This window comes from Gorilla gorilla, chromosome 3, assembly GCF_029281585.2.
Source record: "Gorilla gorilla gorilla isolate KB3781 chromosome 3, NHGRI_mGorGor1-v2.1_pri, whole genome shotgun sequence".
Taxonomy (NCBI): domain Eukaryota; kingdom Metazoa; phylum Chordata; class Mammalia; order Primates; family Hominidae; genus Gorilla; species Gorilla gorilla.
Genome location: NC_073227.2, coordinates 210,808,029 through 210,832,510, shown reverse-complemented (window position 1 = coordinate 210,832,510; position 24,482 = coordinate 210,808,029). Strand labels below are relative to the sequence as shown.

The window sequence follows — 24,482 nt, the reverse complement described above, 5'->3', positions numbered from 1 at the left end:
GTTATCGCGTAGTCACAGGGGCAGATATTAGAGAAGGACGGCAGTTATCGCCTAGTCACGGGCAGACAGAAGAGAAGGACGGCAGTTATCGCCTAGTCACAGGGGCAGATAGAAGAGAAGGATGGCAGTTATCGCCTAGTCACAGGGGCAGATATTAGAGAAGGACGGCAGATATCGCGTAGTCACAGGGGCAGATATTAGAGAAGGACGGCAGTTATCGCCTAGTCACAGGGGCAGATATTAGAGAAGGACGGCAGTTATCGCGTAGTCACAGGGGCAGATATTAGAGAAGGACGGCAGTTATCGCCTGGTCACAGGGGCAGATAGAAGAGAAGGATGGCAGTTATCGCGTAGTCACAGGGGCAGACAGAAGAGAAGGATGGCAGTTATCGCCTAGTCACAGGGGCAGATAGAAGAGAAGGACGGCAGTTATCGCCTAGTCAGGAGTTTAACAATCTCTATTTCCTTTCAAACCTCGTTTCATCCCTTCCTTCCCAGTGAAATTCACAGGCAATTAAACTTCCTCCTGCATCTCGGAGCAGGCCCCTGCATCATCATTTCTCCTCTGCAAGTGTATCTTCTTCGGGCACGTGGGAAGGTCTTAGTGCACCTGCGGTATTTAGGGACTTGATCCTCTTTCCTCTTTATTGTCAACGTTGTGGCTTGCCGAGGTCATGACAGAGTCTGGTTATGACATGTTAGCAATTGTCACCTCTCGTTTTTGAGTAAATATACTTTTATGCAGTTTGAGCTCCCATTCGTGTCATTTATTAATTTGTTCATTTGTTAACACATTCATTTGTGGAGCATTTGGCCTAGAAAAGAGAAGAAACCCTTCCTTAGCATTAAGGGAGGAAAGAAAACAAAATGCACAGAGATACATGCTTGGTTTTGTATAACTTTTGACAGTTTCTAAAATAAAATAAGGTCTAATTTGGAAAACCAAAACCTATCACTGAGATATTTTCATAATCTAAAAAGTCAGTTTCAAAAGAACTTCCAAAATGTTTTAAAAAATGATTATCCTTTAGAACAATGATGTAGCATTCCAAGGTTTTAGTGTTCAACCAGCATTTATTACCGCCTGCTGGGTGCCTGAGGCAGGACAATTGTAATGACAGCCACAAACATGAATTGAAAAACCGCTGCCCATAGGTCCACAGTTCCTGTCAAAGCATAGAGCCCCCTGTAGACAGAGCCCCCTGTATAAGGTGCCCTCTGTTCTGGGCGAGAGGATACACTTGGTCCGCAGGTATATCTGGTGTCAAAGCATGGAGGCCCCTGTATAAGGTGCCCTGTGTTCTGGGCGAGAGACTACGCTTGGTCCGCAGGTATATCTGGTGGGCAGAACAGGAAAGTTGTCACTGAGGAGGTGCTATGTGAGTTAGTTGTGAAAAATGAGTATGGGTTTATGAGGCAGATATGAGAGGCACTTTGTTGAAGTTACAACTCCTACCAGGCGCTCGTTTGAATTTTCTGTTTCATTTGCTCTTTGGAGGTTGCTTGTTGGTACACTTACATCTTCTATGCCTAGCTAAAAAGAGAGGAGTGAGTGTGTGTGTGTGTGTGTGTGTGTGTGTGTGTGTGTGTGTGTGTTTAGTATTTTTCGCAGAGTTTCTTTGTGTTTCCAAGCTTACTTTAGAGCTGAAGCTTGTCAGAGTTTTCATAACAAATGCGTGATTGAACTAAATTCCAACCCGCCGCCTCTGGCGTTGGAGGCTTACGGCACCTCAGTGCATTGGAGGGGTGTGCTCTACCTTCTACCTTCGTGATTTATTTAAAGACCAAATCATAATGAATAACAATTCTTAGGTTTAAACCTATAGCAGGGGTAGGAAATAGTTCAAACCTTCTGACTTACATGAACAAATGCAATCTTCAAAAACTACTGTTTTCTAATCTGCGTGAATGTACTGAACTCGTTGCCGCCTTCATTTAAATATGATGTATCAAAAGTGCTTTGTAAACTGTTAAATTCCAACGTTGATATTGTTATAGATATACTTTATTAAATACTGGATAATGATTTTATAAAGTACAGGGTTTTTAACTGTGAAATTATTCTAAAATATGTAGAAAAAATTTGGAATACTCTTCCCATTTTGAACACAATGATTGTTTTTAAAATTCCCTTGATTTATATGTTTGTATACTGTGGATTCTCAATTGAGTGAATTAGTGTCTTTGCAATATAGTAAGATTTTGGTATCGTTTTTAATCTATCAAGGAAAAGGCTAGATAAGTAGGATCTCATTTGTCTCACAGCCCATTATTTGAAGGATGATTTCAGACCATAGGAAATACTGACTCTCCTTTTCTTTTTTTTTTCAGGATACATTATAGCCACTTATTTGCCCATCTTTGCCTCAGTGGATTTTAAGGAGAGGCCCCAAGGCTTATACATGTTTAGACCCCGATCCCTGGAGTAATCACTTAGTATTTTTTTAATGAGCAAATAAACAAATTAATAAATAAAAGAATAAATGGGTGAATGTATGTGGATAAACCTCCAAACATCCACATGTATGTCATGTATGTAAATTATATACTAAGAAAATCTCAAAATTGAATTATATAAATTTTAATGGACAGTTTGACTTTAGTCTTATTATTTTCTTTTTTTTATTATTTTTATACTTTAAGTTTTAGGGTACATGTGCACAACGTGCAGGTTTGTTACATATGTATACATGTGCCATGTTGGTGTGCTGCACCCATTAACTGGTCATTTAGCATTAGGTATATCTCCTAATGCTATCTCTCCTCCCTCCCCCAACCCCACAACAGTCCCCGGAGTGTGATGTTCCCTTTCCTGTGTCCATGTGTTCTCATTGTTCAATTCCCACCTATGAGTGAGAACATGCAGTGTTTGGTTTTTTGTCCTTGTGATAGTTTGCTGAGAATGATAGTTTCCAGCTTCATCCATGTCCCTACAAAGGACATCAACTCATCCTTTTTTATGGCTGCATAGTATTCCATGGTGTATATGTGCCACATTTTCTTAATCCAGTCTATCATTGTTGGACATTTGGGTTGGTTCCAAGTCTTTGCTATTGTGAATAGTGCTGCAATAAACATACGTGTGCATGTGTCTTTATAGCAGCATGATTTATAATCCTTTGGGTATATACCCAGTAATGGGATGGCTGAGTAAAATGGTATTTCTAGTTCTAGATCCCTTAGGAATTGCCACACCGACTTCCACAATGGTCGAACTAGTTTACAGTCCCACCAACAGTGTAAAAGTGTTCCTATTTCTCCACATCCTCTCCAGCACCTGTTGTTTCCTGACTTTTTAATGATTGCCATTCTAACTGGTGTGAGATGGTATCTCATTGTGGTTTTGATTTGCATTTCTCTGATAGCCAGTGATGATGAGCCTTTTTTCATGTGTTTTTTGGCTGCATAAATGTCTTCTTTTCAGGAGTATCTGTTCATATCCTTTGCCCACTTTTTGATGGGGTTGTTTGTTTTTTTCTTGTAAATTTGTTTGAGTTCATTGTAGATTCTGGATATTAGCCCTTTGTCAGATGAGTAGGTTGCAAAAATTTTCTCCCATTCTGTAGGTTGCCTGTTCACTCTGATGGTGGTTTCTTTTGCTGTGCAGAAGCTCTTTAGTTTAATTAGATCCCATTTGTCAATTTTGGCTTTTGTTGCCATTGCTTTTGGTGTTTTAGACATGAAGTCCTTGCCCATGCCTATGTCCTGAATGGCATTGCCTAGGTTTTCTTCTAGGGTTTTTATGGTTTTAGGTCTAACATGTAAGTCTTTAATCCATCTTGAATTAATTTTTGTGTAAGGTGTAAGGAAGGGATCCAGTTTCAGCTTTCTACATATGACTAGCCAGTTTTCCCAGCACCATTTATTAAATAGGGAATCCTTTCCCCATTTCTTGTTTTTGTCAGTTTGTCAAAGATCAGATAGTTGTAGATATGCGGCGTTATTTCTGAGGGCTCTGTTCTGTTCCATTGGTCTATATCTCTGTTTTGGTACCAGTACCGTGCTGTTTTGCTTACTGTAGCCTTGTAGTATAGTTTGAAGTCAGGTAGCGTGATGCCTCCAGCTTTGTTCTTTTGGCTTAGGATTGACTTGGCAATGCGGACTCTTTTTTGGTTCCATATGAACTTTAAAGTAGTTTTTTCCAATTCTGTGAAGAAAATCATTGGTAGCTTGATGGGGATGGCATTGAATCTATAATTTACCTTGGGTAGTGTGGCCATTTTCACGATATTGATTCTACCTACCCATGCTGACTCACCTTTTCTAAAAAGACAACTGATTTTCTTATGCTTTTAAGTTCAAATTTATCTTGTCTCCTTTTGATTAATTAAAACAACACGTTATCAAAAACTTTAACAGAAAATATTCTTATTATTTATTGAATCAGAAGAGAAACAGGAAATACTGTGCTTTCTTGGGCCTGTTTCCTATACCTAAACGTCATAAGAATTGTTGTTGCTTCTATAATGTTCAGCTTCAAATTATTTTGCTTGATCAATCAAAATGAATTACCTGAATTTTCTCCTCCTGTTCAAAAAGGAACTGCATTCACCTACCTACCCCCAGCCCTAGGACTGTTTCTTTTATTCTGATAGTTTGTGATATCCTTGACTTCACAGCAGAAAGCTGTGAGTCTCCCAAATCCCTTCAGTCAGGTCCCATGGAGGCTGCCTTCTAAAGTCTCTTCAGTCTTCTTTCTTTGAATGTTCATGGCCACCTTGTTGGTTAGACTCTTATCCCTGACTGTAAGAGATCCCTCAGGTCTTCCTGCCTGTGGCCATGCCTAATTTGTACCCTTCCTAAAATGTGATGTGATCGTGTCACTGCCTTGTTTAGAAGCCCTGCACTGGCTTCCAACACGTGCAGAATCAAGTGCTTGCTGTTTAACATGGTCTACCCAGTCCTCCAGATTCTGGCTTCCAGTTATTTTCTCAGCCTCAAAAAAGCACTTCACTCTCAAACATATCAAATAGCTTGAGCCCTCCTGCCTCCTGTTCACACCTCCATTCCTTCCCCTCTACCTGGATGCTCCTCCCTTCAGCCGCCCCTCCAGCTGTAAGCTCCCATGGATTGACTGGTTCTTGAGTGTTTTATTGCACTTTGGACCTCCCGTCTCTCACTCCTGGCTTCTGTCTGTCTACTTGTCTTGACCGGCCACTTGCACTGCCTCTGGCTTATCTGCCTAATTCTGGTTGACAGTGTTATTTGTTAGCTTCATATCTACTGGCTCTCTCAATTATTTCTCAGCCTCCCCACACCAGGCTCCTTGCCCTGTATTTATAAGCTGCTATTGGCTTGAGGGTGACTGTGACTTTCTAATAAAACTATTTTATAGACTGATAGTTACAAGGGTATAGTAGAAAAGAAATGAATCTACCTTTGAGTGTATTTCAACATATCTAGTGATCCATAAATATTTTCTTATTATTATCATTATTGTTATTTTTAAATAGACAATCAGGGAAGGCAGAGTCTAGGCCACCAATCTGAACTTAGGCATTCATCTTTATTAAGATATTTGGGATCTCTGCAAGTATTCTGAATTTTAAATGGCATTCAGTGATTCGATAAAATAGGAATTTTGTTTTACTCCGAACTGAGTAGAGTTTCAGCAACTGGCTACTGTGTCATTATTTCTATAAGTTCAAAATGTAAAAGGAACATTTACCTTTTAACAAGGGAGTATCCCGGGTCTCAGTTCTCAACCGTTTTTCTAGGTGCACTCATGCCTCTGTGATCTCATGAAGCCCAATGGCATTAAATTCCATGTGTGTGTGCACGGTCCATGAATACATATTTCCAGCTCCTACCTCTCCTCTAAAATTTAGACTCATATCTAATTATCTTCCAGTTATCACCACTTGGAAGACTAATAGACAACTATCACACATCCATAAGGGAATTCTTGATCCTCCACCTTCAACCCCTGGGCCCAACACTCCTCAGTCTTCTCCGTCTCAGTAAATAGCACCTCCAGCATACCAGCCGTTAGGCCAGAAAACTTGCCCTGACCCTTCTTTGTTTCTTACACTTCACATCAGCATACACTGTTGAACTGTATTCAGAATCTGAGCTTCCCTTGCCACACCCATTGTGTACACCCTGCTTCACTTTACGTCATTGCTTTCATGGATTATCAAAATAGCCTCCTAACTCCTCTCCCACTTTCTCTTTCTCCCTGCACTTTGTTCTTCACTGAGCAACCAGAGTAAGTCTTTATTTTTGTTTTTTGAGACAGAGTCTCCTCTGCCACCCAGGCTGGAGTGCAGTGGTGCAATCTGGGCTCACTATAACCTCTACCTCCTGGGTTCAAGCGATTCTCCTGCCTCAGCCTCCCAAGTAGCTGGGACTACAGGCATGCATCACCAAGCCTGGCTAATTTTTGTATTTTTAATAGAGACGGGGTTTTGCCATGTTGGCCAAGCTGGTCTCGAACCCCTGACCTCAGGTGATCCAGAGTAAGTCTTTTTAAAGCATAAGGCAAATAATATTTTCATCTGCTTAAAACCTTCCATGGCTAGGAATGTCTTAAACCATCTTGTCCCCTGACACTTCTCTGATCTCTAGTCCAATCAGTCTCCCCTCTATTATTGCAATCTTCAAAGACACCAGGCAGATGTGCTTCTGCCTCAGGGCCTTTGCATGTGTGGTCCCCTTTGCCTGGAATGCTTTCTCATCAGGAATCAGCATGGCTTACTTCCTCTCTTATCCGGGCCTTTGCTTAATTATTAATTATTACTCTGTCATAAGAAGAATCTTTTCTGACTATTTCACTTAAAATGGCACCTTCTTACTCTCTATTCTCTTATTTTACTTTATTCTTCTTTAAAGCACTTCTTATCATCTGACCTATCTTGTATACACATTTTCAAATTTCTTCACTGGTTGCTCCCACTCTGCCCTATGCAAGCTCCATGAGAGCAGAGACTGTTTTGTTAATTGCTGAATCTCTATCTCTTAAAATAGTTCTTGGCATAAGTAGGCATGCAGGTTAGTATTGCATGCATGAATGAGGACAATAACGGGCCCAAATTCTTCTGGAAAGATTTTCCTCAGTCTTGAGGCTAGTTTACTATCATCAGATTTCTTGGTTTCTTGACCATTAATGATTCACTGTATCTCTGTCCTATTTACAGGCACACCTTGGAAATATTGTGAGTTCAGTTCCAGACTACTGAAATAAAGCAAACATTGCAATAAAGTGAGTCACACAAATTTTTTGGTTTTGCAATGCATGAAAGTCATGTGAACACTATATTGTAGTCTATTAAGAGTACAATTTCAATATGTCTGAAAATACCAATGTACATGCCTTAATTTAAAATAATTTATTGATAAAAATGCTAATGATCATCTGAGCCTTCAGCAAGTTGTAATCTTTTTGATGATGGGGGTCCTGCCTCTATGTTGATTGCTGCCAACAGATCAGGGTGGTGGGTACTGAAGGTTGGAGTGCCTGTGACAATTTCTTTTTTTCTTTTTTTTTTTTTGAGATGGAGTCTCAGTCTGTTTCCCAGGCTGGAGTGCAGTGGCAGGATCTCGGCTCACTGAAACCTCTGCCTCCAGGGTTCAAGTGATTTCTCTTGCCTCAGCCTTCCGAGTAGCTGGGATTATAGGCACCCAACACCATGCCTGGCTAATTTTTGTATTTCTAGTAGAGACGGGGTTTCACCATGTCAGCCAGGTTGGTCTCAAACTCCTGACCTCAGGTGATCCACCAGCCTTAGCCTCCTAAAGTTGTGGAATTACAGGCATCAGAAATGGCGCCTGGCCAGCAATTTCTTAAAATAAGATGACAGTGAAGTTTGCTACATCAATTGACCCTTCCTTTGATGAAAAATTTCTCTGTGGCATGTGATGCTATTTAATAGCATTTTACCCACAGTAAAACTTCTTTCAAAATTAGAGTCCATCCTCTCAAAGCCTGCTGCTTCTTGATCAACTAAGTTTATTGAATATCCCAAGTCCTTTATTGCTGTTTCAACAATGTTCATAGTATCTTCACCAGGAGGATATTTCATCCCTCCCAAAAAAGAAAACACTTTTTTTTTGCTCATCCATAAAAAGCAAGTCCTCATTTCATCAAGTTTGATCATGAGATGCAGGAATTCAGTCACATCTTCAGGCTCCACTTCTAATTCTAGTTCTTTTGCTCTTGCTCTTTCTACCACATCTGCAGTTATTTCTTCCACTGAAGTCTTGAATTCCTTAAAGTTATCCATGACAATTTTAATCAACTTCTTACAAACTCCTGTCAATGTTGATATTTTGCCCCCCTCCCATGAATCATGAATGTTCTCAATGGCATCTAGAATGGTGAATCCCTTCCATAAGGTTTTTAGTTTACTTTGCCCAAATCCATCAGAGGAATTATATGACAGTGATAACCCTATGACATGTATTTCTTAAAGAATAAGACTTGGAAGTTGAAATTACTCCTTCATCCCTGAGCTTCAGAATGATCTTGTATTAGCAGGCATGGAAACAAAGTTGATTTCCTTGTACATCCCCATCAGAGCTCTTAGGTGTCATGGAGTACTAATATTTTGAAAGAAAACTTTTTCTCTGAGCAGTGGTATCAACAGTGAGCTTAAAATATTGAGTAAACCATAGTATAAATAGACGTGCTGTCATTCAGGCTTTGTTGTTCCATTTGTAGAGCATAGGCAGAGTAGGTTTAGCATAAGTTTTAAGGGCCCTGGAATTTTCAGAATGGTAAGAGCACAGTGGCTTTAACTGAAAGTTGCCAGATGCATTAACCCGTCATGAGACTCAGCCTGTCCTTTGAAATTTTGAAGCCAGGCATTGACTTCTTCTCTCTAACCGTGAAAGTCCTAGATGACATGTACCTCCAGTAGAGAAGGCTGTTTCATCTACACTGAAAGTCTATTGTGTAGTGTGGCTACCTTCATCAGTGATCTCAGCTAGATCTTCTGGGTAACTTGCTGCAGCTTCTCCATCACACTTCCTGTTTCACCTTGCACTGTTATGCTATGAAGAGCACTTCTTTCCTTAAACCTCATGAACCAATCTCTGCTAGCTTCAAACTTGTCTTCTGCAGCGTCCACACTTCTCTCAGCCTTCAAGGAACTGAAGAGAGTCAGGGCCTTCCTCTGAATTAGGATTTGGCGTAAAGGAATGTTCTGGCTGGTTGGGCTTCTATCCAGACCATTAAACTCCCCATACCAACAATAATGCTGTTTCACTTTCTTAGCATGGTGTGCTCACTGGATTAACGTCCTTCAAGAACTTTGCCTTTGCATTCACAATTTGGCTGTTTCATCCAAGAGGCCTAGCTTTCAGCCCGTCTCACCTTTTGACATGCCTTCCTCACTAAGCTTAATCATTTCTAGTGTTAGATTTTAAGTGAGAAATGCATGAGACTCTTCCTTTTACACGAACAGTTATAGGCCACTGTAGGATTATTATTTGGCTTGTAGGATTATTAATTGGCCTAATTTTCATATTGTTGAGTCTCAGAAAATAGGGAGGCCCAAGGAGAGGAAGACAGATGGGAAAACAGCCAGTTGGTGAGGCAGTCAGAGTCCATACAGTATGTATCAATTAAGTATGCCATCGTACATGGTTGCAGCTCATGGTGCCCCAGAACATAGCAGTAATGTCAAAGGTCACTGATCACGGAGCACAATAACAAGCATACTAATACATTTTGAAATATTGCTAGAATTACCAAAATGTGACACAGACACAAAGTGAGCCTATGGCATTTGAAAATGGCACCAAAGCTTCCGGTTAGCTGAACACGTGGAGGTTCGTAGAGGAGGGTAGTGTCCAGGGAGGTGAGGAAGCGCCATGCCACATCCCCCATACCATGCCTTATGTGTCTTTTCACCTGTATCTGTTGTAGCATCTTTTATGATAAGCTGGTAAACATAAGTGTTTCTCTGAGTTCTATGAGCTGTTCCAGCAAATTAATCAAACTCAATGCGGGGATCATGGGAACTTCAACTTGAAGCCCGTCAGTCAGATGTTCTGGAAGCCCAGACTTGCAACTCATGTCTGGGAGTCTGGGGAGGATCTTGGGTACTGAGCCCCCAATCTATGGGACCTGATGCTATCTCAGGGTAGACAGTGTCAGAACTGAATTCGAGGACACCCAACTTGTGTCTGCGCTTGATGCATGGGGAAAAGACCCCCATACATTTGGTCATAGAAGTCTTCTTCTCTGCTGATGATTTTTGTGGTGTGAGAGTAGAGGGAAAAAAAAACAAGGTTTGAGAGAGTTTTTCCCTACATAATTGTCAGTGAAGTGGGATTTGCTTGAATGGCCCTGACTGATGGAAGCATGTGCTTTGAAAAGAGAAAGGATTAAAGGGTGGGGGGTTCCCAGGTGGCCACGTGGTCACTCATGGTATGAAGCTGCAGCTATGTTGAGATCAGTTACTAAAGGTAAAAGTTATCAGCTGAATTTAGAGATGGATCCAACCTCCCAGGAATCAGTTCACTGGATGCATAAGGAAATGCAAACTAACAAGAAAAAAGCAAAAGATTCAGTCCCTTGGTTATTGTTATCTATAATGGCTAAAATGAAAGTTAAAGACGGTGCTGGGTAAGGCCTTGAGGCTGGACTAAACTCAGATGTGGGTCTGTCTCAACTCAGGCCACCAGCCTCAAAGCCACCCAGAAAGGGGAACATTAAGCCTGGGCACCAGAAAGTACCTTCAGAACTGTGGTCACCAAGAAGGCAGTGAATGTGGAAGAAGGGAAAATCCAACTACTGTTGAAACCAGAGGGTGTCCTGTGAAGGAACTGCTCCATTTTGAACATTGATATCATCAACTTCTCGAGGAACTTTTACTAAAACAGATCGAGAGTGACTAATTTAGGAGCAGCATCTCTGGTTTTAAATGCTGCAGAGTGGAAGAGTTGTTTGGGCTGGTGCAGGACCCACACTCACTATTGAACAACCACAGATGGGTATATGTGATCCAGACACACAGGAGGTTATTCATGCAGGAACAGCCAGACGAGTGGACTAGAGAAAAGCCACAGGAAGATCTGTTTTCCGTGATAAGCAGATGGTCCAACTCCACCTATAAATGCCAAGCAGAGCACCCCAGATGACCCAGCTGATATGCTTTGTATGTCGGGGCACCCCAGATGACCCAGCTGATATGCTTTGTATGTCGGAGCACCCCAGATGACCCAGCTGATGTGCTTTGTATGTCGGAGCACCCCAGATGACCCAGCCGATATGCTTTGTATGTGAGCCGTGTGGGGCTGACTTTATGATGACTGGGATATTCCCCAGCTGAATAGGCCTGTTACCCAGGTCATGATAAATGCTGTGAGTAAAGGGGCTCCTTCTACATGGGCACCGCTTGTGATATTACTCCTACAGAATCCAACAACAACTCCAAAAGCCTTATCAAATTTGCTATCTCAGCTTCCCCTGTAATCTCAATGCTTTGGGAGGCTGAGACAGGTGGATCACTTGAGGCCAGGAGTTTGAGACCAGCCTGGCCAAGATGGTGACACACTGTCTCTACTGAAAATACAAAAATTAGCCAGGTGTGGTGGTGCATGCCTATAGTCCCAGCTACTCAGGAGGCTGAGGCAGGAAAATCTCTTGAACCCAGGAGACGGAGGCTACAGTGAGCTGAGATCATGCCACTGCACTCCAGCCTGGGCAACAGAATGAGACTGTCTCAAAAAAAGAAAAAAAAACATGCAATTTACTCCTCTACAAAGTCAGTAATAAAGACGGGGAAAATAAGTTCAAAAGTAATCCCTCTGTTACAGCATTAGAAACTCTCCTTCATCCCCAAATGTAATATGCTATTACTTAACCTTACCTTTTGTTTTCTTTTATTTAGTTAGTTGAATCCCTTTCACCATGTTCACAGTAAAAGAAACGTGGCTCAATTTTGTGAGTTGAATTAGACAAGTCTCTGATCTTTCCTGTTTGTTAAATTTAGGATACTTTCTTTTATGAATTAGCATCATCTTAATCAAAAGAGCTTAATGAGATTCACCTGGCATGACTGGTAAGGTAATTATGTTTCAGAATTTACTGAAAAAGAAAAGTTCTTTTATTTGTTATGCTTTCAAGGAGTAGAAAACAGCAGTTGAAAATCGATACTGAAAAGGGTCAAAGTGTGTTGGGGCATGGTTGAGCTCCTTTGAAACAGACTGGTGGGAAAGAAGTTTGTGTAAAGTTCAGCCTGTGTCTGCAGCTGAGCCTCTGAATGAGACACACACTACAGAAAGAACACACGGGCTGTGGCCATTCAGCAACTGAGCACCTATCCCAGGCACTGTGACTGCAAATGAGTAAGATACACACAGTCCCTACTCTGCAGACGTGTTATGCTGGGGTCCCAGGCACTGTGACTGCAAATGAGTAAGATACACACAGTCTCTACTCTGCAGACGTGGTATGCTGGGGTCCCAGGCACTGCGACTGCAAGGATGAGTAAGATACACACAGTCCCTACTCTGCAGACATGTTACGCTGGGGTCCCAGGCACTGTGACTGCAAGGATGAATAAGATACACACAGTCTCTACTCTGCAGACGTGGTATGCTGGGGTCCCAGGCATTGCGACTGCAAGGATGAGTAAGATACACACAGTCCCTACTCTGCAGACGTGGTATGCTGGGGTTAGCACAAAGTGGAAATGCAGAATTTTCTCATTTCAATACAGGATGATCAAAGCTTATACGCAGGAGGTTCAGGGTGCCGTAGGAGCACATTGGGGGAGCGCTTAAACTCTTTAGAACTAACTGATGATGAATACAGCTTATATTTGGAACTGTTAGTAGGAACGGTATAAAAAAGTTGGGTAAATGAGAATAGTGTACTAGTTTATTTATGTTAGTTAGCACAGAGTAATAATGTAGATGATTTAGTTAGCATAAAAAATAATTTTTAAGGCCAAAGAAGAAAGACACATGAGAAGTTTTTAGTTTCACTGTTGAAAATACACATTGCACACTATATAATTCTCATAAAAAACATAAGAACATGTGTAAATGCAATGCATATGAAGCTGTAGAAAGACTAATGTTGCATATTATTCACTTATTACTCTTTTTTTTTTTTTAAAATGACACAGAGTCTCACTCTGTCGCCCAGGCTGGAGTGCAATGGCGCAATCTTGGCTCACTGCAACCTCCGCCTCCTGGGTGCAAGTGATTCTCCTGCCTCAGCCTCCCCAGCAGCTGGGACTACAGGCACCCTCCACCACGCCCAGCTAATTTTTGTAATTTTAGTAGAGACAGGGTTTCACCATGTTGGCCAGGCTGGTCTCAAACTCCTGACCTCAAGTGATCCACTCGCCTTGGCCTCCCAGAGTGCCAGGATTACAGGTGAGAGCCACCATGCCTGGCCACACTTATTACTCTTGACAGCACAATTATAGGTACTTAGTAGACATTTAGTTACTTAGTTGTTAGAATTCAAGGAGATTCTGAGGGGTATAATTAGTTGAAACTGCAATTCAGCAATGACTGTATCAGAAGACCATTTTCACTGAACTTACTTCTAATGACTGAGATGGAGGAGCTGTACCAGGGTTGCATCCCAAGTGAGGTCCACATCAGAGAATCTGGGGCGGGACCATCCAGCCACTTCTGGGGAGGGACCATCCAGCCAGTTCCAGAAAGAGAAATAGGTTTCTCTTTCTGGTGAACTTCCTGACAGGCCCTTTAGGCTGGTGCTTTTGGTAAATCCAAGGAATGGAGTCTATTTTGGAATCCTGAAATACTCAAAGATGGCTTTGTCTCCCAGGAAGGGCATCACAAGTGGCATTTGAGAAGAAGCAGATGCAGGCAGGTCACTCTCTGACCCCCCAGGAGCAGATCATAAGACCTCATTTGAGAGGAAGAGTCCTTATACCCAGAAGAAAGAAACATCCTTATCTCTGAAGACACAGGGACACAGAGAAGAATTTGAACACACAGGCCTTGCTAAGTTCCCCCAGTTTATCTCCATGAGAGCATACTCACTCTGTCCAATTGTACCAATACCTGGAGTCCACTGTTCATCCAACCTAACTAAGCACTATGATACATAAGATTTCCTGTTTCTTTGGGTCATTTTCTTATGAAGACTCCTGTGCCACATAAAGCTTTTTAAATACATGTGTATACTTTTCTCTCATTTATCTGTACTTTGTTACAGGGGCATCGGCCATAGTCCTAGTGATGGGTGAGGAAAAGAAACCTTTCTTCCCCTACAAAGGAATAAAAAAAGAATTATTGGGTATATATATTCTCAACCCAAAGAGAGAATTCCATTCCATGTGTCTTATTTCCTCCCTATGTTTTATTATTCATGGACAGACCCTCTACTCTTGATCCATTTGATCAAAAAATCTGTGAAGACTGCATCCTGGACTGTGGCCCTAGAATGGAGTGTCTTGCAGCTGTGTGTGAAACTGGATACTTGTGGACTAGAGCTCCCGAGTGAGGAGAAGGATTAATGACCCCCGCAAAGCCATCCAGTGAGCTCTTAGGATGAGCTGATAAAGAATTTGGGAGGACTCTTGCTCTGGACTTTCTGGGACAATTTCCTTCTTCACAGCAGAGTCCAGGTCTTCTTGAGCCATTTGCCATGGGAAAGCTGTGCCCTCCTATGTCTTCTCTGAGGCTGTCTTCCTCATGGGAGAGCTGTGCCCTCCTATGTCTTCTCTGAGGCTGTCTTCCTCATGGGAGAGCTGTGCCCTCCTATGTCTCCTTGGAGGCTGTCTTCCTCATGGGAGAGCTGTGCCCTCCTATGTCTTCTCAGAGACTGTCTTCCTCATGGCTCAATTGCAGTTCTGCAGCCAAAATCAGGGTATTTCCCAGCATTTTATATGTTGTGCCTGAGAATGAATCGCACAATCTGGCTAAGCAGGAATTAACTGTTAGGCACACAGGGCCTTGTGAATTGCTAAAAGTTTCTCCTCGGGACAACACTCATTATGGGTTGTGATCAAGTTACAGAATGTTCATGTTGCTTTCTTAATCAGCCTTGTTTGTGACTATTGATATCTTTGATCAAGATTGCAAATTGATTTTAATTTTTGTGCTTATATATTAAGGAATTGTCTCTTTGTTATTTCAAGTGAGCCATTCATAACATTAATTTAGTCACCCATTCAGATCTACAGACTACAAAAATGAATATTATATAGATATAGACACTGCATTCATATAAAAAATTTCCTAATAGATATATTTGGGCTACAATTGTCATAAAAGGAAGGCTCACTTTTAGTGAGCTCACTTTTAGAACAAGCAAAATCATATATATTATAGGTTAAGAAAGATAAAATAATGAAAGAAAAAGAGAATGGAAATAAACTGCAATTCTTATTTTCTTGTTCTTTATCACTAGGTTTTGCAGGATTCAGCTCCATGAGAAAGTTTTCCCCATTATTAGCCCCCTAGTAGGCTTTGTAATTAGGAAAAAAACTCAAAACTTCCCCTGCCACTTGCTATATTTTGGTTGTATAATCTTATTCTTGGATTTGGTCAACAAAAATTTAAGGCTTATATTCAAATCAAGCTTGTAAAATAAAATATTTCTTCTTTCAAATTTGCCTCTGTAGTCTCCATCCCTCATCAGATGCCAAGAATAATTCAGATGGTGGATACAGGATTTGTTCTTTAAATAAGAAAGCAAGCCTTGTTTTCTTACAAATGAGTAGAAACTGGTGAAAGATGGGGCCCCTGCCTCACACTCTATCTTGTGTTCCTGGAAGAGTCATGGTGCTGAGATATTATCTATCCTTCTCCCTGATTTCTCTAAAGATCCCTAGGCCTCCTATGTGCTGGAGAGTGAGAGAGGATTTAAAGTCTTTCTGAGAGTGACTCCTCACGTTACTGTGGTCTTCTGTTACTAATACAAGTACTTACTTTCCCAGCATCTGTGACAGTTTTCTTTTTCTGTCTGTCTTTCTTTTCTCTAAGGTAATGAACACGAGGTAACTCCTCTTAAGAAACAGACAGTGAAACATAAGCCAAATATCGGATGGCTTACACTTCACTCCAAGGGTTCCAATTATTCATCCTCTGATTTCCCCTTGGCTTTTCTAAGAAAAGTGCAGTTTTATGTTTACTAAGACTAGAGAAATTCAGCTCTGCAGAAGGAACATAACATCTCAGTTGCTGTAGTCTTTGTTGTTAGTTATCATTTATAACCAGGAGCTCGAATTTTCTTTCCTGGACTTGACCATTGTAGAGTGCAGCAGGGTCTTCTCTGGTGCTGCAGGAGAAGGGATGGAGTCCTTCTCTCTGGGTTCTTTTGGCCCAAGAAGCCTTCCAAAATGGGAAATGTAGGCTCCGAGCAAAGGTGTTTTTGACTCTTTCGTTGGCTATTCTGTCCTGATGTGGGGAATAGGGCTTGGCACACAGTAGACCCTCAGGAAATATTTATAGAATTAATGAATGAATGAATCCTCCATGAATTAGGTTTATTGGATGGGTTTACTGGAGCTTGACCTCCAATGACCTTCACATGGGGAGACAGTGTTGCCAGTGAGTGCCATGGTTGCCTTTCTATTCCAGCTCTTTGTCCTGGGAAGAGTTTGCTGCATCTTCCAGTTTCAGTAATCAAAGAAGCAAAGTTCCCTGCAGTTCTTCAAGGAACCTTGAGAATTCAGAAGGTCTTGGGGTGGCTGCATCCATCCTGCAGACAAATGCCAATCAGCAGAGGGGCCATTCCCAGGGACACATGTCTGGCTGACTTGGGCCTTGGCCAGGTAAGACACACAGCATGCATGCCTGCATGATTTAATTCTGAATGCCATAGACCTGACAAGTCATAAAATAGCAACCAATAATTTTATGTTAGAGTGCTCCCTTCCTCACAGAAATCTCAGCATATGTGAAGATAGGTTGGAATGTGTAAAGAAAAGCTAAGAAAGCAGATTTCTGATAAGAACAGCATGTGACTTGTACAGCAGCTCTGAATTACAGCCCGAAGGATGGAATACTGACAGTTCCTTCTTCCTTACCTGTGATGGCTAGAATTTTATTTAGCACATCGTTTTTGAGCCAATCTCAAAATGAGAAAACTTTTGAGGAATTATGCTTAGTGTGAAGTATATTCTTTCCCTTGTTGCCCATGGAGATTCCACTGTGACAGGACAGATTTCCCACTGCAGGGTCGATGGAGATGCTGCTGCTGTCTTTGGACATAATAGTTTATGACAAAGAGACCAAAATAATTCCTGTTTAGCCATGCGGTTGTCTGTAAATCTGCTTAGTTGGTCATCCAAAGCAATGATATTTAAGATATAGTTGATACACTGTTTATCTTAAAGAAACATTTTAAAATTAATTCTTCAGACCTATGTAATATTTTCTGTTTAATGATATCCAAATGTGCTTTTGTGAAGCACAAAACACATGGGTATTTCTTCATAAATCAGTCAGATAGCTTTGAAAATATAATATATTTCAAGTATGTAGCAAAGACCCTCAAAACACAATTATTGAAGCAGTATAAGAAGGTGAATTTGCTTTAGTTTTGGACTTTTAATAGACTTCACTGTTATGTAGTGAAGATAGAAATATGCCATAAAAGTCTCTGGTTAAGAGCCAAGACTTTTTCTCCTGTATCATTTCAGATCCCGTCATTTCTACCTGATCTTTAGGATAGACTATGCACATTCAGAGTGCTGAGTAAAATTATTAGAAAATATAATACCCATAACATGGTTCTTTATACCCTTTAAGTAAATATGCTGGCACATGAATTCACAATTTAAAACTCTGACTTTGTAAGAAATTTGCATGTATCTCCAGTGAAGATATTGTTGCCCTTGTGTTCTTTGTGCGTGATTTATGACAAAATTATGAGACCTTTACATTTGTGGAAATAAAACACGTAAAGTTATTTCAAAATACACATCAAGTCCATCACTGTGTTCTGTCAATCCTATCTCTAAATATTTCTCAAGTTTCTTCATTTACTTTCATTTCTACTCCCACAACCAGAGTCCCAGATCACCATCATTCCTCACTCTCTGGACTCCTGGAATATATAGTCCCATTCTCCATGCCTCCAAATAATTAAAGACACAGAAAAACACATTATGTAAAAAAAGTAGGAGTCCAAATTGAACATTCAAGTTGATTGTAATGAAAACTCACTAAAATGTTAACAGTCATAGAATTAGCCGTGATACCTATTTTGCTCTTTTATACTTTTTAACATTTTCTAAATGTTCTACAATAAACATGAATTATTTTTTAAAATTTTATTAAGGTGCATTTTCATTTGGGTGTGGTGGCTCACACCTGTAATTCCAGCACTTTGGGAGGCCGAGGCAGGTGGATCACGAGGTCAGGAGATTGAGACCATCCTGGCAAACACGATGAAACCCCATGTCTACTAAATATACAAAAAATTAGCCCGGGGCAGTGGCGGGCGCCTGTGGTCCCAGCAGGAGAATTCTCCAGGCAGGAGAATGGCGTGAACCCGGGAGGCGGAGCTTGCAGTGAGCCGAGATGGCACCACTGCACTCCAGCCTGGGCGACAGAGCGAGACTCCGTCTCAAAATAAAAAAAACAAAGTGAAAGTGAAAACAGATACCATCTAAAATCTACTACTTAGAAATTCTGATTATTAAATTAGGTGAACGTCATGTCAAACATCTTATTGTTTCTCTCCGTGTATCTACTCACAGACAGGTGCGTGGACACACACATATGGAGAGGGTGAAGAACCGCTAGTCAGCGAGTTAGAGACAGGCAAAAAGTAAAATTTTATATGTACAAGATCAAACTATGCATCATCTTAAAAAGATTAAAATGCATTAGGTTAACAATTTGTACCTAAAAAGTTAAGCCTTATTTAAAATGCAGGGTGTCAGCTATTGAAATAAAAACATCACGCGACCTCAGCTTTTTACGTTGTGGACTTAGCCACCCTGCGCCCAGCTCTGTTCCAGTTCTTTCCTCTTGACTTTGGCTTCTACCGCTCCATCGTAGGCCTGACTTCTAGAAGAAACACGGCTAACCTGCTAGGGCTTTAGGCCTGATCTGCCTTTCTTAGGGAGAAAGAGATGGAAACAAAGAGATGGCTTCTTCTTAGCAGAAACATGTCAGCTGCCTTCTTCTCAATTTCCCTGGACAATATTTATGTTCACTCTCCCACCAGTGAGCAGGTAGATGCCTGCATGGGTAGCTCATTCTTACGAAAACTTTGAACTCCTTACGTAAAACATTTTGAATAAAAACAATTGATCAAAAAGAATAAAAAACATTTTGAATAAAAACAATTGATCAAAAAGAATAAAATATGCAGCTTTTCAAATTATACAGACCAGGTGAATTTAGTAGAGAATGAACAAAGTGGTTTACAATATAAAGATTTCTGAATTCAGTGGTCTGTGTGTTCACTGCCCCAAAGAAATGAAAACACAAAACACTGAGAACCCGTTAATGGGAGCATCAGCAGAGATTAGCTCTGTTTCTTTCCTTTTTACCTGTGACTTGGGCATCATAAGAATATCTCAGTACCACTGTCCTGGTCTGAAAGCCACTTTGTTTCACATGGCACTGTGTTGATGTCCGCAAGAGCCAGTCTTTGCAGATCTTTGCTCTGCAAATTACTACCAAGTGTGACTCTGGGTACAGCCGTTAAGCACTGCATCCCAATCCCCTGTCTGTAATATGGAAATAATAAAATCTAACTCTGAGACATAATTTAAATTACGAGAGGGTACATTACAGTAGGTTATAAGCAAAGGTTCATTCTCTTTCCTGCCTTTTATCATCTAATCTAGTTTGTTTGGAAGAGAGAGGGAGCTTGTGTGTTTCAAATATGTCACTTATATATAATTTACTACTGAATTAAAGACTACGTCTAAAATTTTGTTTTTAAATTGATGATTTTGATCCACATATTTTGTATGATTTTAGAGTTGAATTTATTGTCATCATCTAGTTTTGTGCTTTACATTTTCCTCCTGTTACTATGTTGTCCTTTTCTTTCCTTTTTTCTTTCTCTTTCCCTTTCTTTCTTTCTCTCCTCCCTCTCTCCCTCCTTCCCTCTTTCTCCCTCTTTCTCTCCCTTCCTGCCTGCCTTCCTTCCTTCCTTCTTTCTTTTTCTCTTTCTCTCTTTCTTTCTCTCCGTTCTGACTGAATTTTGATTTTAAAATTATTTTTACCCTCTCTACTGGTTTGGAAGCCATAAACCCTTTTTTAAATCATTCTGTGGCTGCTCTTAATCTTAATAAAATCCAAAATGAATCTGTTCTCCTTCCTAGCAATGCTGTATCTTAATTCTCATCAATTGCCTCCTGCTTTACATTGTATTCTTGTGTGTTATTTAGATTCTGCCTCCACATATTTACAGTGTTTTTATTATTTCATTTATACCAGTTTCTTGGTTTATTTTTCCTTTTTTCATCCCAGACCCTTTTTATGGAATCATTTTACTCTATCTGAAGTATTTCCATTAGCAATTCTTTTTTTTTTTTTTTTTTTTTTTTTTTTTGAGATGGAGCCTTGCTCTGTCGCCCAGGCTGGAGTGCAATGGCGCCATCTCAGCTCACTGCAAGCTCTGCCTCCCGGGTTCACACTATTCTCCTGCCTCAGCCTCCCGAGTAGCTGGGGCTACAGGCGCCCGCCACCACGCCCGGCTAAATTTTTGTATTTTTGGTAGAGACGGGGTTTCACCGTGTTAGCCAAGATGGTCTCGATCTCCTGACCTCGTGATCCACCCACCTCGGCCTCCCAAAATGCTGGGATTACAGGCGTGAGCCACTGCGCCCGGCCTTCCTTTAGCAATTCTTTTAGCAAGAGTCTGATTATATTAAACGTAGATTCTGTTTGCCTAAAATGCGTTTATTTTGTCCTAATTATGACACAATAATTTGCTGAGCAAACATCTTGAGATGGATGCTATCTTCTGTCAGAATTTTAGTCTAGTGCTTTGTTCTGGATCCACTGATACTGTTGGAAAAAATTGTTTTTCATATAACGGTTATTTCATTGAAGGTAAACTTTTTACTCTGGCTATTTTTAAGGTCTTTTTTTTTTTTAATTTTGGTGGCCTGAAGTTGAAGTTTGTGCCCAGATGTGCGTTTCTTTTCATCTAATCTGCTTAGAAATGTTTGGTTTCTCTTATTTCTCTATCTTCACCTCCTATTTTTTTAATTTTTAATTTTTAATTTTATAGAGATGGGGTTTTGCTATGTTGCCTGGGCTGGTCTTGAACTCCTGGGCTCAAGCAATCCACCTGCCTTGGCCTCCCAAACTGCTGGAATTACAGGTGCAAGCCACCACGCTTGGCTAATCCTCGCCTTCTGGCCACTCTTCAGAACCTGTTGTGTCTTTGAGGGCTGATCTTTTTGTATCTTAACCTTCTTTCATATTTTGCATTTCATTATCTCCATTATGTCTCTGAGCTTCATTCTAGTAGTTTCTCTATAAGTCATTATTTTCTTAGCTACATTAATCTTTTGTTTATCTTACCTACTGAATTTTTAATTTGAGTGATTACATTTTCTGTTTGAGAGGTCCTTTTTGGTTCTTTTTTCAAATAGCCTGTTTTCTTTGGTATAGCATTTTGTTTCTAGTTCATAATTTCAATTTCTTTTTTGAATAATTTAAAAATACTTATTTTATAATTTGTATCCAATATTTTTATACTTGAAAGTCTTTGGTGGTTTTTTCTGCTGTTGGTTGTTTCCATTAACTCTTGTATTTTGCTTTTTTAAAAACATATTTTGGATTAAGCTCACATTTAAGTGTTTGGACTTTACGTGCAAGAATCTGTCAAGGTTTATGTTGAGGGTGCACCTTCCACAGAGAATTTGTGTTTTTGTTTCTTGGGCATTCCTGACTCAAGGTTGTGTAAAATAGTTTCTTGGTTTGAACTTTCCTGGAGTTACTGGGTGGTATGATTTTAAACCCAACTCCAGAGTGGGTCAACTGTACAGATGTTGTCATGAAAAACATCTATTTTTGTCACTTTGAGTCCAAACTAAGGATGACATTTTTTGGTCACCTTTTGTCATCTTTTTAAACCAGTCGATGGATATATATAGAGAGATATATTTTTATGTCTTTCTATATAATCTATATAAAGTATGTAAACATTTACATCAATGTTGTCGGCGCTGGCTTTATTTGGAGACCTTATTTGTAACTTCCTCTTTGGGCTGAAATCATGCCTCTCCTCCTGTCCTGTGTATCACGCGAAATGCAAGCCTTCAGGCCCAGAGGCTGCTGCCTGATCACTCCACAGCCGCAGTGATAGCTCACCGTTCGGAGTTTAAGTCTTCTTTTTATTTTTTGGCCTGTGAATATTTTTATGCCCTTTAAAGTTAATTATATTATTACTATTTCTTGCCTAGCTAAATGTTTTAAATATTTAGAAATATTTATTTATATAATATTTATAAATATGACGAAAATTTTTCAGAACACGTCTACCAAAATGGAATCCAAAATAGCCTCTCAATCCATCTCACCCTTCTTCTTTGACTCTTTCCGATCCGTTTTCTGTCAAGTAGCCAAAGTGATGTTAAGTGAAAATAGGATCATATTGTTACTGGAAGGAGGGCCTTGAGTGTCAGTTGTCCAGGTTCTTTGGTGTTTTGAACAAAGAATTGGACAAAACCCACAAAGCAAGAAAGGAACGAGACACAAGAGCAAAGCAGTGAAAGCTGAATTCACTGAAGCAAGACAGCCCTCCACAAGGTGTGAAAGCTGGAGTCACTGAAGCAAGACAGCACTCCACAGGGCGGGGGCAGGAGCCAGTTTTCTGGGTTTTAAGTACCCCTTTTGAGGCTCCTATAAGTTACCTCTTGTCTGGATGAAGGATTTGGTTCCTGGCTAATTAAAGGCTGAGGTGAATTGGTGCCCTATGCAGAGGAAGGGGTGGCCCGTGCTTGGCCAATCACGGCACTCTCTCTTTCCATCTGAGATGTGCTGCAAGCGGGAGGGCTGTAGGGAGATTTGATCCTTTGCTGCTCGGCGTGGGGAGATGGGATTTCCCCTTCTGGTTTAGCTTTAGGAAGTTCGTGTTTATTGACCTTAGGTTCCCTACCCCCAGACCCAGGTGTCCTCCTTTTGATCCAGCTTTGAGAAGTCAGCACGAATTGGCCCCCTGACCCTGGTGTTTTTCCTCAATTCAGCACAAATTGGCCTTAAGTTCCAGACCCTGTTTTCCTGCCTCGATATCACTCCCTTGGTAAAAATCCTTCTATAGCTTTCTGTTATTGATTAAATTGTATCTCACCTTGGGTGAGATAGAAGCAAAGCGAGGAGGCAGAGTCCACAGTGACAAGCAGACAGATCCTGGCTGTAGCTCTGCACACCTGCCAGCAGTAGCACCCAATCAATAGTACCAGCTAACACCATACCCACCTGCAGATCTGAGCTGGTCACCCTCAGAAGTGGTGGGAAGTTCTACCTGGCTTGAATCCTTAGGTGACCAGCCTCAGACCCTACCCTGAGAACATGTCCAGGGAGGGAGATAACCACTACAGCAAATTTTGGCAAAATTTGGCAAAGACCCAGGGCTAGTGTTGTCACACTCAGGAGTTTATTACTATTATCACTTTCATTTGAGATAGGGTCTCACTCTGTCACCTCAGCTGGAGTGCAGTGGCGTGATCACAGCTCACTGTAGCTTCGACTTCTTGGGCTCAAGTGATCCTCCAGCCTCAGCCTCCCAAGCAGCTTGGACTACAGGTGCATGCCACCACACCTAGCTAATTTTTAAACTTTTTGTAAACACGGGGTCCCACTATGTTGCCCAGCCTGGTCTTTAACTCCTGGGCTCAAGCAATCTTGCTGTCCCAGCTTTCCAAAGTACTGGGATTATAGGGGTGAGCCACCATGCCTGGCCACACTGAGGAGTGTTTAAATAGTACTTTGCATGGCCTCAAAGCCCACACCCATATCCCACCCAAGGAAGGGGACAACCACCGCAGCAAATTTCAGCAAAGAGCTAGGACTTGACCTAGCACACCCAGGAGTTTAAATAATGCTCAGCCTAGTCTCAAAGCCCACCCCAAGACCTCACTTAAGCAGGTAGGCAAACCTCAACTGTGCGTTTTTACCGAGCATAGTAGCTGGTCCCATCCGTCCTAGTCAGTGACTCCACCTAATCTCAGAGTGCTTTCTGTAACCCTGTTTAACTGCTGACTTTAAATTGAGGTACCAACTGGCCAGAGAATACTACACTTCATGGCCCAGTCTAATCAGAGGCAAATTGCAGTGCCCATCCAGCAGTCCATCCTCACTGGAGAGTTCAGCTTAGTGGTCTTGCTGAGCTCTTGCTTGGGTAGCAGATCCCAGCCAGCTGCCCCATTCAAACTCACAGAAAAGGCAGCACACCATCAATGAAAGAACCCCCAAATAAGCTCTGCATATTCAGGGTTGTTATGAGCTGACGCATTCAGAACCACAAGCTACACTAAACTGTGACAATTATTCCTACCAAAGAATACCTGCAAAAACTGGAAAAGGTGGCTATCACCTCAAATATGCAGACACTAATGTAAGGATAG

General features: G+C 41.1%; 1 long non-coding RNA gene across 2 annotated transcripts in view; it reads left to right on the top strand.

Annotated features, from left to right (window-relative positions):
* LOC129532803 (uncharacterized) overlaps positions 1–24,482 on the top strand; it is a 126,151-nt gene that overhangs the window by 60,712 nt on the left and 40,957 nt on the right. Inside the window, exon 3 of one of the 2 annotated variants that reach the window (XR_010133570.1) lies at positions 16,516–16,709. This is a non-coding gene — a long non-coding RNA (uncharacterized lncRNA). Of the gene's footprint in view, positions 1–16,515; positions 17,849–24,482 lie in introns of those variants that run through there. The other variant, XR_008678742.2, reaches the window with a different exon arrangement.